Below are 19818 nucleotides of genomic sequence, written 5' to 3'. Positions count from 1 at the left end.
CTCTCAAGTGTCTACATGTTACACTGATGTGTCTCGCTATTATACCCTGTAAAACACATTTAGTGTTCAGTACTTCAATAACTGAGTACTGGACCATTTTATCAACCTTATGATACCTGTTACCCTCCAGATGCTTTTTTTTTACACAGGGTTATAGAGCTGCTGTACATATGGGCTCTCTCTGATATGCTATTATGCTGGCCTTGATCCAAGTCATCTTTTCATCTCTCCTCTTTTCTTTTGTCCCTCAGCATTTTCCGGCTGTGAGTGGGGCCTTCATGGATTCCCCGTACAATGGCAACACGTCCCTCCAGACCTCCACCTCCAACCTCAACGCCAACTTCTCCCGGCCGACCGAGGCGGAAGAGGAGGGCAAGTACTCCAGCGACGCCATCTGGCTTTGGGTGGCCGTCATTGCAACCATCGGCAACATAGTAGTGGTAGCAGTGGTTTGCGCCTGTGCCTTCTAAGACCCGTTAGTTGCAAGCACACAGCCGAAACATCCCACTTGCCCCGTCTTTCCTCCACTTTAACCTATCCCTGTATTCATTTTACTTTTGTAAGTGTCCATCCATAATATTAAAGCCAAGGCCCCGTTCTGAGGGTCAACGGAATATGATAGTGTAAATATAGGGACTGGCTTAACTGATGTTCTCTAGGACTAGGAATGAGAGAAACAATCCTCTGTAGAAAAAGAAAAATCATGAGAAACGGTGAAGTGAGCAGATGTGGGCTGTGCCTTTTTATAATGAACATGCTAAATTAGTTAAGGAAGTGGGCAATATATAAAGCAGCTGAGTGAGCCTCCCTTCTGCTTACCACCAGAGGTCAGCCTAAAGGATTATGGAAGTGTACAGCTGTGAGATCCCCTTTGCCTGTGAACCTGAACAGAACACCACACCATATATCTTTGTCTTGTTGATGTCATGTGACTGTTTGTCTGGAATGGATGTGTTGATGCTGCTGTCTTGGTCCAGTTCTCTCTTGAAAAATGTAAAAAAAAATGTATCTCCACGAGACTAACCTGGTTAAATAAGGGTGAAATAAATAATCAGCAGTTCTCGTTGTGGCTGGCCATCGTCTCGGAGACCAGTGGCGAGATATGTGACAGATGGTGGCTGGTAGTGGGGCAGAGGGGACAGCGGAGGGGCCCAGGGCAGGCTTGGCAGTGCCCCCAGTACCTGGTGTTCTTTCCTGTGACTGCTGCACCGCTGCACTACCATTACTGCTCTGTCCTGTCCTCATCAGCCTGTCAGTGATAGAAATCTCCCCAAGCACTTTATAAAACGCAATAAAGTGGGGAGTTTTCTTCCATTTTAACTGCATTGTTCTGCAGTGGCTGTAGACCTGTGCCAGTTTAACTATGCAGTGAAGGCATCCTATTGGGCACACACTGGTTGAATCAATGTTGTTTCCATGTCATTTCAATGAAATCACGTTGAACCAACATGGAATGGATGTCGAATTGCCGTCAGTGGGATGGCAGTGGCTCATGTTTGAGTGAGACAAACGTATAGAAACACAGTATCACCCACAAGCCAAATGAGTGAATGAAGTTGTCAGCACAAATCAGATGTTATACCACCCCTGCTGACATTATCTGAAGTTACGGAACCACCAATTACATCGCACTAAATCATTGAGCCGCCCACCATTACCAGACCACTGCTACAACAGCCTCAAGCTGTAGAGCAAGCAGTCAAATGAGTTCTCTCGTCATAAGAAACCCCATTGCTGTTAACACTCATTTTTTAGTTGCTGTGCCAGGCAGTCAGAATCTCACATTCGCCTCAGAATGTCTCTCAGTAGACTAGTGTGTGTAGGTGGCAGCAGCCCCAGTAGTTCTGTGCTGTGCTGTCTCCCATGCACCCAGTGGAATCGGGCCACAGACTTGTCAAACAGCAGGGCTTTAATGAGATGTAATGCCTCTCTCTCTCTCTCTTTCCTAAAGCGAACACTGACCTCCCGTTGCGCTGTGGTGATCAGAACAGAGCTGATCCCTGCTGCACTCAGCTGCTCTGAACAAAGATAGTGCTTCAAGTGCATTTTTAGAGTGTGACTTCCTCATTTAATCAGCACTCGTTGACAGAGAGAAAGGGGAAGGAGAGAGGAGCGGACGAGAGGAGTGGCTGCATGGGAATTGATTTTTAACAGCCAACTTCCATGTCATCTCTTTGAAATACAAAACTTTTTTTGAAGTTGAATGGAGAATTCCATTATTTTTATTGAAACCAACGAAGTGGAATAAAAAGTTTGAAAATGGAGAGATTTAGGATCAAAGGCCTGACTGAGCCATCACTTCACACAGCTAATTACCCTGATCTCACTGTACAGTAGAGTTAATGAAAACAAGAGACCGATTCATCATGGCATCTCTGAGTGGTCCTTTTCAAGGTCCTTAGAGAGCTTAGCCAGAAACATGCAGGGACATTAATCTGTTGTCTGTTACAATAAACAACAACAATCGCACTGAATGGGGTCTTCATAAGTAACTGCTGGCAATAACTCAAGATGACGCTAACAAGTTAGAATTATACATCCCCACTATATGTAGTTACTTTAATACTGTAACTATTCTGAAGCCAAATTCATATGGACTAGGTGAGGAATCCCAGTTAGCTATAATAGGAATTTCTTCTACCCTTGTATCGGCTGTGTGCTTTGACATGGGACTGGTTAAGGCTCAGGTGCCCACTGTCTACGGCTCGAATTATGTGCCTGAACTGACTAACACAACTCCTACCCGTCAACTGCTTATTGACCATGGACGCCCCTCGACCACCATGGATGATGGTCTTCCTACACACCACAAACGGTCATCACAGCCTCAAGCCCAGGTACCGTGTGAACCAGTTTGCAATGTCACTTAGGTGCACGGTTCACCCGACACAGATTAATAAGGCTAATCCTGGACAAAAATAAATCAATTATATGGAGATTCTCTATTGAGCGTACTGTTTATTCCAGGACTAGGCTTAATCTGTGTCTGAGAAACTGCCCCTTACTGTTTTAAGATTTGTTTTTAATTACCGCCTCCATGTAAAAAAAGTGAATTGTTGCGCTATACATTATGGGAATAGTTATACATTAAAAGGGAATAGTTATTTTTTAGTATTGGGTAACTTGGAGTGATGCTTCATTCATAATCATATTTGTTTGATGTACCGTGTTTCTTTATTTCTATAAGTCAATATTACTTCAGTCTTACTAAGTCTACACTACATATTGAGTTGAAACATTCCATTTAAGCATGTCATTTCCTTATTTGTTCTAATGGACGAGTCTCTTCCCAGTGTTAACTGAGAGCGTGTGTCGACTTGCGATCATGTCTCCTTTACTGTATAGTATGATACATGTCGCATTTTATATAGAAGTACTACTATGGCAATACTCATGAAGACCCTGCCAGTTACAGCTGTTTAATGGGGGAGACGTGGCCATGGAGTGCTCCCTCCACCAACAGATGCATTTCACCACGTTTGACTTCCTCCCTCCCTAGGCCCAGAGGGGACTGAAGTCTGCTTAATCACACCCCATAGAGCATCCCATCCTCCTTCTCCTTTCCCCTATGTTCTCTCTCCTTCCATCCATGCAGAGCACCAGACCGTGCTTTCTGCATTGGCACTGGCCTCTGACCCGAGGCAGGGCACCTCATGCCCACATGCCTCTTCCTTCCCAGGCAACAAGAAATAGTCCGGTCGTTGCTGGGTGAAATGGACAAGTCACTCCTACGAGAGGAGAACTGTAAGAGCAAGAAGCAGCTGGGTATATAAGCGAACACACACACACACAATGTAAATGTACCTTTCTATAACATGGTTGTGATGACAATGCTATGATGTCATTATGTGCTCTCAGGGTTTGTATTTTGTTCTTATCTTTCAATACATTGTAAATGTTTTACACGATTTTCTCATCATAGTTATAGTTAGCAAATGATAACATTTATCGGGGCCATTTAATGTTGAGCTAGATTAGGTAAGCTTCAATTTTGGATTCTGTTCAGTCTATTGCTTCTTCTATTCAGTCTGTATCGGTGAAACATTACAGATTGTGTGATATAAATGTAAAGGTAATTGAGCTGACATAATGTAGAGTTTACCAAGAATGCAGTCTCCACTAACATGGGAACATGGCCTTTACATGTCAATCCCGATGTAACTCTGCACTTCTGCAATAAAGATTGAATAGAGGCCTGAGGCTAATATTCGATCCAATTATACTAGTTATAATTTAGCTTGAATTAATAAGCACTGTATTGCTGAATGTCATACTGTAGTTATTCATTCACACTCAAACATGCTGAGGTATAGTCCTAGACTTTTGAGTAAATATGCTCCCCCAAACTAACTTGGGAGCTCTATAATTCATAAGAATCGTAACAATTTGTAAATATTTAAACGCTTTTGAATCCAACATTTCACATATCACAATATACCCATGTATAAATTGACCAATGACCTAGCGGGGTAATGAAAATATAGTCCGACTTCAGTGGGTGTTTCTATATGTTGTTGCCACGGGAACACCCATCCATAGATCACCTCACTTTTTGTGGTGTTCTCTGGCTCTGGGTCGTCATCAGACGCTAAGCATCCCAGCTCTCTTCCTCTGAAGAGTGTTGCATTACCCAATGAGGCTTTGCTGCATGTTTGTTAAGTCGGAGATATGAGAACGCTTCTTGACTTTAATGCTGCCGGACATCATGTCCCTTCCCTGCTGATTCACAGAGGCTCCCCTAACCCGATGGCTCGTTTTGTGTTTGTCTCTGCAGACTCCCAGGAATTTTCCATCGTTCTTCGGCCTCCAGGAATATATATGCTAATTAAAGCTGACTTCCTATATCCTGAGTACAACAGAGACAGTATGGTTGACTAGGGACTGTGACTTTAATAAAGCACCCAGAGGAAACCCATAAAGACTACATGGAGGCTGGGAGGAATATTGTGTATAGGTGGGACTTGAGAGGTGACAGTAACAGACATCATATTTATGACTTCAACAAATGATACCATATCTTATTCAAGGTTACTTGTAGTTAACTTGATTTGGAATGTGCTGTGACTCATGACACTCAAAGGACCTAGAAAGTGAAACCACACTATGTCCATCCTCCTGGAGCCCTGAGCCCTGTGTCTTTGTTTTGAAATGGATTTCTGACAGCGATTCACATATTCATTGCAATGAATGGATGGCTATTTATCGCCTTTCTTGACTCTGAAGACTTGGATTCTACATTTCTGTGCATCCAGTTGCAGTGTTGTACGTTCTGATACCTCCCTGTGGGTGTCAGGGTTACTGCTATGAAATACTGATGAACAGAAAGGCTGTTGGCTAAATACAGGAGCTGTATTAGTTCAATGAATTCACAATGTTAATTCACAAAAGCATTCTATAACAATTACTTCATACAAAATACTGCACAGAGTCATGTCACTGCAATTGTTTTAAATTACATTTCTAGAGGGGGATGGGAACCCTTACTGTCTTGACTTTCCATTAATGTATGACCTACTTTGAAAAGATATCTTTAAAAAAACAGGAAATCTAACTTTTTTTTTATTTTTTTTATTTCAGTATGTGTACAAGCATGGTTGCAGTGTACAGTATAAACACTAGGGGGTTTATTGACACCATTTATATTTTTAATATTTGAGGCTCATTATTATTTTGTTCCCATGCTAGATTTACCAAAACATGCGCACACACGCATTGCGAAACGTGGCTTGCATTACAGGAGCCAGGATTCAATACGTGTACCGTATAAGGATAATGGATGTGTACGCGTCAGTAAATTAGACCAGCTCTGTTGTTCATTTGCTCCTCACTACCAGTAGACCCAACATCCAAGCCGCGTGTGCATGCTCATTGCAAAGACGTCTTAATATGGAAAACACTGAGACGCAGCTGGTGCGAGACAACGTGACAGTTCGACCAGGATCATTTTCTTGTCTTTCCGATTTCTATTGTGATATTTAGCTTTAGTATGAGTTTACTGAGCTTGATGGCATGTATTGTGTTTACTTCCGTCCCGACATATTGTTAGTCGACAACTCTGCAAGCTGCGTTCCAGTAAGGAATAAATCATGTAATAATCATAACATTATGGAATATCGATTGGAGGATTCATTACTTGGTACATGGAGAAATATGTAGAATTAATGTGGAATATTTTTTTGTCAACTTTTTATTGATCATGTACATATTTCCAATGTTTTAGCAATTGTCAGTGCAGAAACATCGCTGCCAAAGTCTTGATGTATTTTTTTTTACACACTCTTGCAAGTGAACAGAAAAGCTTAGAAGTAAACATGTTTTTACCTACATAATAAAATCTATGTCGTCTGTTAACCTCATGTTTTACCATCCTGTTTCATTCAATTAAAGTGATAAGAATGTGAAAATGATGGGTCGTCCTGTCAGGTTATTCTTCATTTGCATGTGAATGAATAATATTGTGCTATCACAAATCTGTCAGTGTCCTGCTCATATGGGGTTGAATCCGCAGTGGACTAATTTCATCCTTTGAACAAATGTTTCCCCCCCCTCCCCCCCAATTCAACGTGATGGGTCACTTATCCTAATTTAAAGAGAGAACTTTCGCTCGTTCTTTCAGAATTAGCATTGGCTCTGAAATGGCAACTCCAGTTCAAAGCTGAAATCATCTTATTCGTTCTGGTACAGCCACACTCATGTGGCCTTCTAGAGATAATGCCCCTTGCAAGGAGATAGACTCAAATTGGACTATTATACTGTGATGCAACATTTACAGTTGAAGTCGGAAGTTTACATACACCTTAGCCAAAAACATTTCAACTCCGTCTTTCACAATTCCTGACATTTAATTATCGTAAAAATTCCTTGACTTAGGTCAGTTAAGATCACCACTTCATTTTAACAATGTGGAACGTCAGAATAATAGTAGAGAGTGATTTATTTCAGCTTTTATTTGTTTCATCACATTCCCAGTGGGTCAGAAGTTTACATACACTCAATTAGTATTTGGTAGCATTGCCTTTAAATTGTTTAACTTGGGTCAAACGTTTCGGTAGCCTTCCACAAGCTTCCCACAATAAGTTGGGTGAATTTTGGCCCATTCCTCCTGACAGAGCTGGTGTAACTGAGTCAGGTTTGTAGGCCTCCTTGCTCGAACACACCTTTTCAGTTCTGCCTACAAGTTTTCTATGGGATTGAGGTCAGGGCTTTTTGATGGCTACTCCAATACCTTGACTTTGTTGTCCTTACGCCATTTTGTCACAACATTGGAAGAATGCTTGGGGTCATTGTCCATTTCGAAGACCCATTTGCGACCAAGCTTTAACTTCCTGACTGATGTCTTGAGATGTTGCTTCAATATATCCACAAAATTTTCCTACCTCGTGATGCCATTATTTTGTTAAGTGCACCAGTCCCTTCTGCAGCAATGCACCCCCACAACATGATGCTGCCACCCCTGTGCTTCACGGTTGGGATGGTGCTCAGCTTGCAAGCCTCCCCCTTTTTCCTCCAAACATAACGATGGTCATTATGGCCAAATCATCAGACCAGAGGACATTTCTCCAAAAAGTCCGATCTTTGTCCCCATGTGCAGTTGCAAACTGTAGTCTGGCTTTTTATGGCGGTTTTGGAGCAGTGGCTTCTTCCTTGCTGAGCGGCCTTTCAGGTTATGTCTATATAGGACTCGTTTTACTGTGGATATAGATACTTTTGTACCTGTTTCCTCCAGCATCTTCACAAGGTCCTTTGCTGTTGTTCTGGGATGGATTTGCACTTTTTACACCAAAGTACGTTCATCTCTATGAGACAGAAGGCGTCTCCTTCCTGAGCTGCGTGGTCCCATGGTGTTTATACTTGGGTACTATTGCTTGTACAGATGAACGTGGTACCTTTAGGCGTTTGGATATTGCTCCCAAGGATGAAACATACTTGTGGAGTTCTACCATTTTCTTTCTGAGGTCTTGGCTGATATATTTTGCTTTTCCCATGATGTCAAGCAAAGAAGCACTGAGTTTGAAGGTAGGCCTTGAAATAAATCCACAGGTATACCTCCAATTGACTCAGGCTAATTGACATCATTTATCAGAAGATTCTAAAGCCATGACATAATTTTCTGGAATTTCATATATTTCAGGAATTTTCCAAGCTGTTTAAAGGCAACGTCAACTTAGTGTATGTAAACTTCTGACCCACTGCAATTGTGATACAGTGAATTATAAGTGAAATAATCTGTCTGTAAACAATTGTTGGAAAAATTACTTGTGTCATGCACAAAGAAGATGTTTTAACCAACTTGCCAAAACTGTAGTTTATTAACAAGGAATTTGTGGAGTGGTTGAAAAAATAGTTTTAATGACTCCAACCTAAGTGTATGTAAACTTCTGACTTCAGCTGTATGTGGCTCTTCTATCTCTCATATTTACGATTAAAATGAGAATCCATTAGAGTCAGTAGCAATTTGACTGAAGCTTATATCCTGGGCTTTTTGAGGGACATTTAAGCATTTCATTTATTTATTTTTTATCTGAGAGCAACTGGGGTGAACCACGAGGTAAAAGCACTAATCCACCTGACGTGTTAGAGCTGGAACAACCTTGGATTGTGGGAACTAACTTTACTTGGCTGATGTGTTACATAATATGTCAGGAAATTGGCTTACATAGGAATTAGGAATATTAATACCAAACATATTGGTGTCAGCCTGACTGTCAGTCCACTGTGGAAAACCAGTAAAATCTTTAGTATAAAGGCTGCAATTATTTGTTAAAGTTTTGAAAGGTAGTAAGAAAGTACAGAGTGTATATTACATTTTACATATTACATTTTAAATGGATTGTTTTATAGTACGGTAAGCAGTTGATGTGTATACGTAAGACACACTGGGTGTGTTTTGTACAGTTCAGGATGTTTGGGCTCCAGGCAATCCATGATAAGCCATCTGTAGCCAAACCACATATGTGTCTTTGGGGAGAGAATACACACACACTGGGATTACCCCTCTCTGTTAGCCCACTGGGCATTCTAAAGCTTAACAAAACATGTTAATTTGCTGCCATCCCAATGTCACAGCAATTTACTGAGAGTAGGGTGCTATCCTCCACTTCCTCAATACAGTCTCCACTGGTCCACAATGAAATATCAATCCTTTATTGATTTTAACACTGAAAGATGCCTTGATTTTCAGGTCAGATTATCTGTAATGCTACACAAACACAGTAAAACCACATGTGGCTAAAGTGTACAATCACTAGAGCCAGATTTGAATCCCTGTCGGAGGTACCCCTGAATTTGCTACATTGATGTCAGAAGTGGGATGGTGCTTGGGAGGCCATCGGAGAGGCGTGTTCACGAGAGAGACTTGGTATAGAGAAGTGTGGGGACTCTAAAGCATAATACAGTCATCTCATAACCTTTTCCACCACTTTTGTTCAAATGATGGAATTGCATAACAATCAAGCAGTCACTGTTTATAAAACCAACATATCACATAAGAAATTATGCTTAGTGATGCTAAACTAAAGGGTGGATTTGGCTGTGTATCATTCTGAAAGTGCAGCATGGTATACTGGTTACCCCTGAACGACCCCAGACGCTCATCACTTTCCTGGGCGATCTGAATGCACCCTCTCCCACTCCTTGACTCACCCTGTCTGGCTCTTAGGTTGGAGATAGAGGGAAGCGTCAGAGCATGAAATGCACTGCTCCAGCGTTGTCTCCGGAGTTAATGGATACTCAACCCTGAGATGGTAATCTGAGGCAGGCAGGCAAGGAGAGAAAGAGGGCGAGTGGGAACTGGCGTTAGCAAGATATACACTGAGTGTACAAAACATTAGGAGCACCTTCCTAATATTGAGTTGTACCGCCATTTGCCCTCAGAACAGCCTCAGTTAGTCAGGGCATGGACTCTACAAGGTGTCAAAAGTGTTCCACAGGGATTCTGGCCCATGTTGCCTCCAATGCTTCCCACAGTTGTGTCAAGTTGTCTGGATGTCCTTTGGTTGGTGGACCATTCTTGATACACACAGGAAACTGTTGAGCGTGAAAAACCCAGCAGTGTTGCAGTTCTTGACACAAACCTGTCGCCTGGCATCTACTTCCATATCCCGTTCAAAGGCACTTAAATATTTGTCTTGCCCATTCACCCTCAATGGCACACACACACAATCCATGTCCCAACTATCTCAAGGCTTAAAAATCCTTCTTTAAACTGTCTCCTTCCCTTTCAATCTACACTGATTGAAAAGGATTTAACAAGTGACATCAAAAATGGATCATAGCATTCACCTGGTCTATGTCATGGAAAGAGCAGCTGTTTTTAATGTTTTGTACACTCAGTACAAAACACTTACACTACACAAAACACTTACAATATACCACATTTTCCAGAGAAAGAAGTATAGCAAGTTTATGTTGAATTACTACGGGGTAAACTTAGATCCAAGATGTGTTTATAAGTTATCAACCTTAGATTGGACTCACAGGTTATCACATAACATACATTGGCTGTAGTTGTATCTGTCCTCCAGGACATCTACAGCACCCGGTGTCACAGGAAGGCCAAGAAGATCATCAAGGACCTATTAGCTGGCTATCACCCGTTTCTTCTACCCTGCACCTTAGAGACTGCTGCCTTCAGAAAATTCAAAATTGATTCCGTAGATTGATTTCCTCATCCATCTACACACACATACTTCATAATGACAAAGTGAAAACATGTTTTCAGAAATATTAGTGAATTTATTGGCAGCGATTACAGCTGTGAGTCTTTCTGGGTAAGTCTCTAAGAGCTTTCCACATCTAGATGGTGCAACATTTTCCCCTTATTTGATAAACAATATTTGCTCCTTATTTGTATAAAAATTATTCAAGCTCTGTTAAATTGGTTGTTGATAATTGCTAGACAGCAATTTTCAGGTCTTGCCATATTTTCAAGCAGATTTAAGTCAAAACTGTAACTGCCACCCGGGAACAATCACTGTCTACTTGGTAAGCAACTCCAGTCTAGATTTGGTCTTGCGTTTTAGGTTACTGTCCTGCTAAAATGTGAATGAATCTCCCAGTGTCTGGTGGAAAGCAAACTGAACCAGGTTTTCCTTTTGGATTTTGCCTGTGCTTAGCTCCATTACGTTTATTTTTTTATCCTGAAAAACTCCCCAGTCCTTAACGATTACAAGCACACCCATAACATGATGCAGCCACCACTATGATTGAAAATATGGAGAGTGGTACTCAATAATATGTTGTATTGGATTTGGCCCAAACATAATGCTTTTGTATTCAGGACAAAAAGTAAATTGCTTTGCCACATTGTCTGTAGAGCTCCGAGAAAGGAATATGTTGAGGCACAGATCTGTGGAAGGGTACCCAAAAAATTATGTAGTCTTGAAGGTCCCGAAGAACACAGTGGCCTCCATAAAACTTAAATGAAAGGAGTTTGGAACCACCAAGACTCTTTCCAGAGCTGCAAACTGTGCAATCAGGGGAGAAGGGCCTTGGTCAGGGAGGTGACCAAGAACCTGATGGTGATGCTGACAGAGTGTCCGAGTTTTTTGTGGAGATGGGAGAATCTTCCAGAAGGACAACCATCTCTGCAGCACTTCACCAAACAGTCCTTTATGGTAGAGTGGCCAAACAGAAGCCACTCCTCAGTAAAAGGCACATGACAGCCTGCTTGGAGTTTGTCAAAAGGCACCTAAAGGACTCTCAGACCATGAGGAACAAGATTATCTGGTCTCATGAAACCAAGATTGAACTCTTTGGCCTGAAAACCAAGTGTCACGTTGGAGTAAACCTGGCACCATCACTATGGTGAAGCATGGTGGTGGCAGCTTCATGATGTGGAGATGCTTTTCAGAAGCAGGGACTGGGAGACTAATCAGGATCGAGGGAAAGATGAACGGAGCAAAGTACAGAGAGATCCTTGATGAAAACCTTCAAGGATTTGGGGTCACTTAGAAATGTCCTTGTTTTTGAAAGAAAAGCTACTTTTTGTCCATTACAATAACATCACATTGATCAGAAATACAGTGTAGACCTTGTTTATGCTGTAATGACTATTGTAGCTGGAAACAGCAGACTTTTTATGGAATATCTACAAAGGCGTACAGAGGCCCTTTATCAGCAACCATCACTCCTGTGCTCCAATGGCACGTTGTCTTAGCTAATCCAAGTCGATAATTTTAAAAGGCTAATTGATCATTAGAAAACCCTTTTGCAATTATGTTAACACAGCTGAAAACTGTTGTGTGATTAAAGGAGCAAAAGAACTGACCTTTTTAGACTAGTTGAGTATCTGGAGCATCAGCATTTGTGGGTTTGATTACAAGCTCAAAATGGCCAGAAACAAAGAACTTTCTTCTGAAAATCGTCAGACTATTCTTGTCCTGAGAAATGAAGGCTATTCCATGCGAGACATTGCCAAGAAACTGAAGATCTCGCACAATGCTGTGTACTACTCCCTTCAGAAAACAGAGCAAACTGGCTCTAACCCGAATAGAAAGAGGAGTGGGAGGCCCCGGTGCACAACTGAGCAAGAGGACAAGTACATTACAATATCTAGTTTGAGAAACAGACGACTCAGAAGTCCTCAACTGGCAGCTTCATTAAATAGTACCGGCAAAACTCCAGTCTCAACTTCAACAGTGAAGAGGCGACCACTGGGTGCTATAGCCTTCAGGCAGAGTTGTGAAGAAAAAGCCATATCTCAGACTGGCCAACCCCTCTTTTACGCTGCTGCTCTCTCTGTTTATTATCTTTGCGTAGTCACTTTAACTATACATTAATGTACATATTACCTCAATTATCCTGACTAACAGGTGCCCCTGCAAATTGGCTACCTGGAATATCTGCATTGTTTCCCGCCACACCCCACTCGCCAACCCCTCTTTTATGCTGCTGCTCCTCTCTGTTTATCATATATGCAAAGTCACTATACCAACATGTACATATTGCCTCAATTAGCCTGACTAATCGGTGCCTGTATATAGCCTCACTACTGTTATAGCCTCGCTACTGTATATAGCCTCGTTACTGTTATTTTCACTGTCTTTTTACTGTTGTTTTTTTTTCTTTACTTATCTATTGTTCACCTAATACCTATATTTTACATAAAATGTGCACTGTTGGTTAGGGCCTGTAAGTAAATATTTCACTGTAAGGTCTACACCTTAAAATGGCGCCGGAAGAAATGGCAGCAGTTTTACGGGCGCCCAACCAATTGTGCTATCATATGTTTTTTTTGTGCTATTATGTGGGGATTGTCATTTATTTTGTACATAATGTTTCTACAACCATATCTTACGGCAAAAAGAGCTTTGGGATATCAGGAAATCATTCACTCACCTCGGATTAGACAAAGAGTTTTTCTTCAACAAGCAGGAAGCACAGGACATTTTCCAAACACCCGAAAGGGCCAACAGCCCCGTTATTTGCAAGAGGAGGAGACGCGGGTATAGAGGACACAGAGCGGGTTGCCTCGTGAGGACCTGCAGAAGGCGAATGGGAAAGCTGCTGTTACCGTCAATATTACTCGCCAACGTGCAATCATTGGACAATAAATTAGATGATCACGAATATCCTTCCAACGGGACATCTAAAAACTGTAATATCCTATGTCTCACAGAATCGTGGCTGAATGACGACATGGATATTCAGCTAGCGGGATATAGGCTGCACCAGCAAGATAGAACAGCATACTCCGTCCGGTAAGACGATGGGGAGGGGGGGGGGGGGGGTCTGTGCATATTTGTAAACAGCAGCTGGTGCACAAAATCTAAGGAAATCTCTAGATTTTGCTCGCCTGAAGTAGAGTATATTGTGATAAATTCCAGGCCACACTACTTGCCTAGTGAGTTTTCAGCTGTATAAGACCGCACTCAGTCAGCTGTATAAGGAAATAAGCAAACAGGAAACCACTTACCCAGGGGTAGCGCTACTAGTAGCCGGAGACTTTAATGCAGGGAAACTTAAATCAGTTCTACCACATTTTTATCAACATGTTAAATGTGCAACCAGAGGGAGAAAAAAATTCTAGATCACCTGTACTCCACACACAGAGACGTGTACAAAGCTCTACCATTTGGTAAATCTGATCACAACTCTATCCTCCTGACTCCTGCTTACAAGGAAAAAATTAAGCAGGAAGCATCAGTTACTCAGTCTATAAAAAAGTGGATGAAGCAGATGAAGCAGATGCTAAACTACAGGACTGTTTTGCTATCACAGACTGGAACATGTTCTGGGATTCTTCCGATGGCATTGAGGAGTACACCACATCAGTCACTGCCTTTATCAATAAGTGCATCGAGGACATCATCCCCAGAGTGACTGTACGTACATACCCCAACCAGAAGCCATGGATTACCGGCAACAGTCGCACTGAGCTGCCACTTTCAAGGTGCGGGACTTTAACCCGGAAGCTTACAAGAAATCCTGCTATGCCCAACGACGAACCATCAAACAGGTAAAGCGTCAATACAGGGCTAAGATTAAATCAGGGCTTCGCTAACTATTACAGACTACAAAGGGAATCACAGCCGAAAGCTACCCAGTGACACGAGCCTACCAGACGAGCTAAATTACTTCTATGCTCGCTTTGAGGCAAGCAACACTGAGGCATGCATGAGAGCATCAGCTGTTCCGGACGACTCTCCGTAGCCGACGTGAGTAAGACCTTTAAACAGGTCAACATACACAAGGCTGCGGGGCCAGACGGATTACCAGGACGTATGTGTGTGTGTGTGTATGTGACAAATAAAATTTGATTTGATTTGAGATTTGATTTGATTTGTGCTCTGGGCATGTGCTGACCAACTGGCAGGTGTCTTCACTGACATTTTCAACATGTCCCTGATTGAGTTTGTAATGCCAAAATGTTTCAAGTAGACCACCATAGTCCCTGTCTCCAAGAACACAAAAAGGCAACCTGCCTAAATGACTACCGACCCATAGCACTCACGTCTGTAGCCATGAAGTGCTTTGACAGGCTGGTCTTGGCTCACATCAACACCATTATCCCAGAAACCCTAGACCCACTCCAATTTGCATACCGCCCAAACAGATCCACAGATGATGCAATCTCTATTGCACTCTACACTGCCCTTTCCCGCCTGGACAAAAGGACCACTTATGTGAGAATGCTATTCATTGACTACAGCTCAGCGTTCAACACCAAAGTACCCTCAAAGCTCATCACTGAGCTAAGGATCCTGGGACTAAACACTTCCCTCTGCAACTGGATCCTGGACTTCTTGATGGGCTGCACCCAGGTGGTGAGGGTAGGTAGCAACACATCTGCCACGCTGATCCTCAACACTGGAGCCACCCAGTGTTGCGTGCTCAGTCCCCTCCTGTACTTCCTGTTTACCCACAACTGCATGGCCAGGCACGACTCCAACACCATCATTCAGTTTGCAGATGACACAACAGTGGTAGGCCTGATCACCGACAACGACGAGACAGCCTATAGGGAGGAGGTCAGAGACCTGGCATGGCTGGTGCCAGAATAACAACCTATCCCTCAATGTGACCAAGACTAAGGAGATGATTGTGGACTACAGGAAAAGGAGGACCGAGTACGCCCCCATTCTCATCGACGGGGCTGTAGTGGAGCAGGTTGAGAGCTTCAAGTTCCTTGGTGTCCACATCAACAACAAACTAGAATGGTCCAAACACACCAAGACGGTCGTGAAGAGGGCACGACAAAGCCTATCCCTCTCAGGAAACTAAAAAGATTTGGCATGGTCCTGAGATCCTCAAAAGGTTCTACAGCTGCAACATCGAGAGCATCCTGACTGGTTGTAATCACTGCCTGGTACGGCAATTGCTTGGCCTCCGACCACAAGGCACAACAGAGGGTAGTGCGTACGGCCCAGTACATCACTAGGGCTAAGTTGCCTGCCATCCAGGACCTCTACACCAGGTGGTGTCAGAGGAAGGCCCTAAAAATTGTCAAAGACCCCAGCCACCCCAGTCATAGACTGTTCTCTCTACTACCGCATGGCAAGCGGTACCGGAGTGCCAAGTCTAGGACAAAAAGGCTTCTCAACAGTTTTTACCCCCAAGCTATAAGACTCCTGAACAGGTAATCAAATGGCTACCCAAACTATTTGCATTGTGTGCCCCCCAAACCCTCTTTTACACTGCTGCTACTCTCTGTTTATCACATATGCATAGTCACTTTAACTATACATTCATGTACATACTACCTCAATTTACCCGACTAACTAGTGCTCCCGCACATTGGCTAACCGGGCTATCTGCATTGTGTCCTGCCACCCAACACCCACCAACCCCTCTTTTATGCTTCTGCTACTCTCTGTCCATCATATATGCGTAGTCACTTTAACCATATCTACATGTACATACTACCTCAATCAGCCTGACTAACCGGTGTCTGTATGTAGCCTCACTACTTATAGCCTCGCTACTGTATATAGCCTCGCTACTGGTATTTTTCACTGTATTTTACTGTTGTTTTTATTTCTTTACTTACCTATTGTTCACCTAATTCCTTTTTTTCACAATTGGTTAGAGCCTGTAATGAAGCATTTCACTGTAAGGTCTACACCTGTTGTGTTCGGCGCACGTGAAAAATAAACTTTGATTTGATTTGAATTTATCCTTTGTTCTGGAGTCCTAATTGGAGATTTTTTGTTCCAACCGCCATGTCTTTGTGAGATGCGTTGTGGGTGAACTGATGATCTCTGCGTGTGTGTTTCCCACCGTAAAGAATGGAGGAGGAAGTGTTATGGAGTCGGGGTGCTTTGCTGGTGACACTGTCTGTGATTAATTTAGAATTCAAGGCACACTTAACCAGCATGGCTACCACAACATTCTGCAGCGATATGCCATTCCATCTGTTTTGGGCTTAGTGGGACAAGACAATTACCCAACACACCTCCAGGCTGTGTAAGGGCTATTTTACCAAGAAGGAGAGTGATCAGATCACCTGGCCTCCACAATCCCCCAACGTCAACCAAATTCAGATGGTTTAGGATGAGTCGGACCGCAGAGTGAAGGAAAAGCAGCCAACAGGTGCTCAGCATATGTGGGAACTCCTTCAAGACTGTTGGAAAAATATTCCAGGTGAAGCTGATTGAGAGAATGCAAAGCTGTCATCAAGGCAAAGGTTGGCTATTTGAAGAATCTCAAATATGAAATATATTTTGATTTAACACTTTTTAGGTTACGACATGATTCCATATGTGCTATTTCATAGTTTTGATGTCTTCACTATTATTCTACAATGTAGACAATAGTAAAAATAAACACACACAGTTGCAAGAAAAAGTATGTGAACCCTTTGGAATTATCTGTATTTCTGCATAAATTAGTCAAACAATGTGGTCTGATCTTCCTCTAAGTCACTACAATAGACACAGTGTGCTTAAACTAATAACACACAAAGTATTGTATTTTTCTTGTCTATATTGAATACATAATTTAAACATTCATAGTGTAGGTTGGGAAAAGTATGTGAACCCCAAGGCTAATGACTTCTTGTTGCATTACTCACTTTGCACTCTTCACGGTACTACTGGACACTGATATTATTTTGCAAAGTCTGATTAGACATTATTCAGTTGTACACGTAGATGTCTACCTCGGTAACTTCATTGCTGCTATCCCTGTATTTCAGTTGTATGCCTCCTTGCACTTTCAATTTACCTTCATTGCACATTTAGACTTGCCATCTGTACTTGCCGTTTGCCTTCATTGCACATTTGTACATCCCACTTAATAATATACATTGTACTTAATTGTTTCACTTATAAATTTGTTGTACTCTTATTTGCACTTCTGGTTAGAGTTCGTTGTCCTGTACTTGTACTTGTTCAATGACAATACAGTTGAATCTTATCTAATCATTGATGAAAAAATGAATTCCCATATTGATGAAGACCTTTTGTCCGCCAATTGAAACTCAACAGAAGTTGGGTGATGCAACAGTACAAAAAAAAAAACACAGTAGTAAATCAACAACAGAATGTCTTCAATAGAAGAAAATACGCCTTCTGGAGTGGCCCAGTCAGAGTCCTGACCTCAACCCGATTGAGATGCTGTGGCATGACCTCGAGAGCGGTTCACACCAGAATATTGCTGGTGTGAGGAATGGAAAGAGGAATGGTCCAATATTCCTCCTGACCGTTGTGCAGGTCTGATCCTCAACTACCAAAAACGTTTGGTTGAGGTTATTGCTGCCAAATCAGTTATAAAATCCAAGGGTTCACATACTTTTGCACCCTACACTGTGAATGTTTATAGACTGTGTTTGTCTATTGTTGTGATTTAGATGAAGATCAGATCGAATTTTATGACCATTTTATACAGAAATCCAGGTCATTCTAAAGGGTTCACATACTTTTTCCAGCCAAAAGTTTGGACACACCTATTCATTCAAGGGTTTTTCTTTATTGTAGAATAATAGTGAAGACATCAAAACTATGAAATAGCACATATGGAATCATGTAGTAACACAAAAAGTGTTAAACAAATCAAAAACTTTTTTTATATTTGAGATTCTTCAAAGTAGCCACCCTTTGTCTTGATGACAGGCTTTGCACACTCTTGATTTGATTTACTGGCCTTCAAACACCAGGCTTCTTTCATTCAGATGAGACATTGCTTTTTTTCTCTCTCCCTACCCCAAAGTATAGCATTCTGTATTATTTAACACTTTCTTTGAAATTCAGTTTTATCATTGTACATGCAGGAATAGACTGCACCACTTGCCAATGGCAGAAGTATTTAAAAATGGTACAGTAAGACAAACTACACCCTACAGACTACTAACCTATCATAATATTTCTGAAGAAATAATCGATAGCCTTTCCAAAAAGTCATGACCCAATCTACGTCTTAATTCTGTCTATCTGAAGTGTTTAAGAGGCTCGGCTTACTGATATGAGGCAGTACAATTCCCAGAAAGCAGATGAACTCTCTATGACTCACTCTGACTCACAGCCGTTTCACCTCAATAAAGCACAGAACACGGACAGCCATGCAAGGTCTGAAAAGGTCTGAGTGGAAAAGAAATTAAAAAAGATACCAGTTTGAAAAAACAATATTTGATTAATGGGATTTTTATCCAGCCTTTCCTCTAATAATAGCGGGCTGTATTTATTTTTTTCCAGAGGCAGATGGTTTAATATCCACATGTTCAAAATATGTCATTGCAAGAGGAAATAGAAACAGTTCCTATGATGTTAAAAGAGAAATTAAGACGCGCTGTGCAAATATGTCAGACCTGAAGCCAAGTACATGGGAGGGAGGTCGCTGAGTCCAAATGAAAGACATATGTCTTTGGTATTTGTATACCCTGTAGGTCTAGGACACAACATTCAGCAGCAAGCCAATTCAAAGGCTGTCTCGCCTTTTATCCTTAGACTCAATTCACTTTACAACAGATTTTTTAGTTGATGTCTACTGGTTTTAGACCAATTTCATATCACCAAGTGGTTTACAAATGCCTGTTGAATAACAGCAGTAGCCTGTATTAAACACATGAGCATTATCCATATGTAATCCTTCATATACATACAGTTGCTTATAGGCTATGCCATTGTTTGAGGTGTGTGGAGGATCCATTGCTCTCTTCTTTCAGCACATGTCCTGAGTCATTCAGTGAATATGTCTGAGGCAGGGTAGGGAGGTGTGTGTGAAGTAGAGAAAAGGCTGAGTATGTAGAGGGGGGAGGAGAGCTACAGCAGGGTGATATAGACAGGCCGCAATGGGAAAGAATGCCATGTGTCTGTGGAGGACAGACAGAGAGCGAGGGAGAGGAGGAGAGAGGGAGAGTAAGGGGAGGAGGGAGCAGAAGGA

At 42.0% G+C, this 19818-nt stretch overlaps 1 long non-coding RNA gene across 2 annotated transcripts; it reads left to right on the top strand.

The window, feature by feature from the left end:
• The first annotated feature begins 473 nt into the window (after window positions 1-473).
• Window positions 474-6407, top strand: LOC135552613 (uncharacterized). 2 transcript variants are annotated; one of them, XR_010457485.1, is made up of 3 exons: window positions 474-2837; window positions 3596-3765; window positions 4775-6407. It is a non-coding gene; the product is annotated as an uncharacterized LOC135552613 (long non-coding RNA). The 2 variants fall into 2 exon arrangements; XR_010457484.1 differs by having other exon boundaries at window positions 474-3765.
• Window positions 6408-19818: the final 13411 nt, after the last annotated feature.

This window comes from Oncorhynchus masou, chromosome 13 (genome assembly GCF_036934945.1).
Source record: "Oncorhynchus masou masou isolate Uvic2021 chromosome 13, UVic_Omas_1.1, whole genome shotgun sequence".
NCBI classification, from domain to species: domain Eukaryota; kingdom Metazoa; phylum Chordata; class Actinopteri; order Salmoniformes; family Salmonidae; genus Oncorhynchus; species Oncorhynchus masou.
Note: the sequence above shows the minus strand (reverse complement) of the source record. Positions and strands in the feature narration are given on the sequence as shown.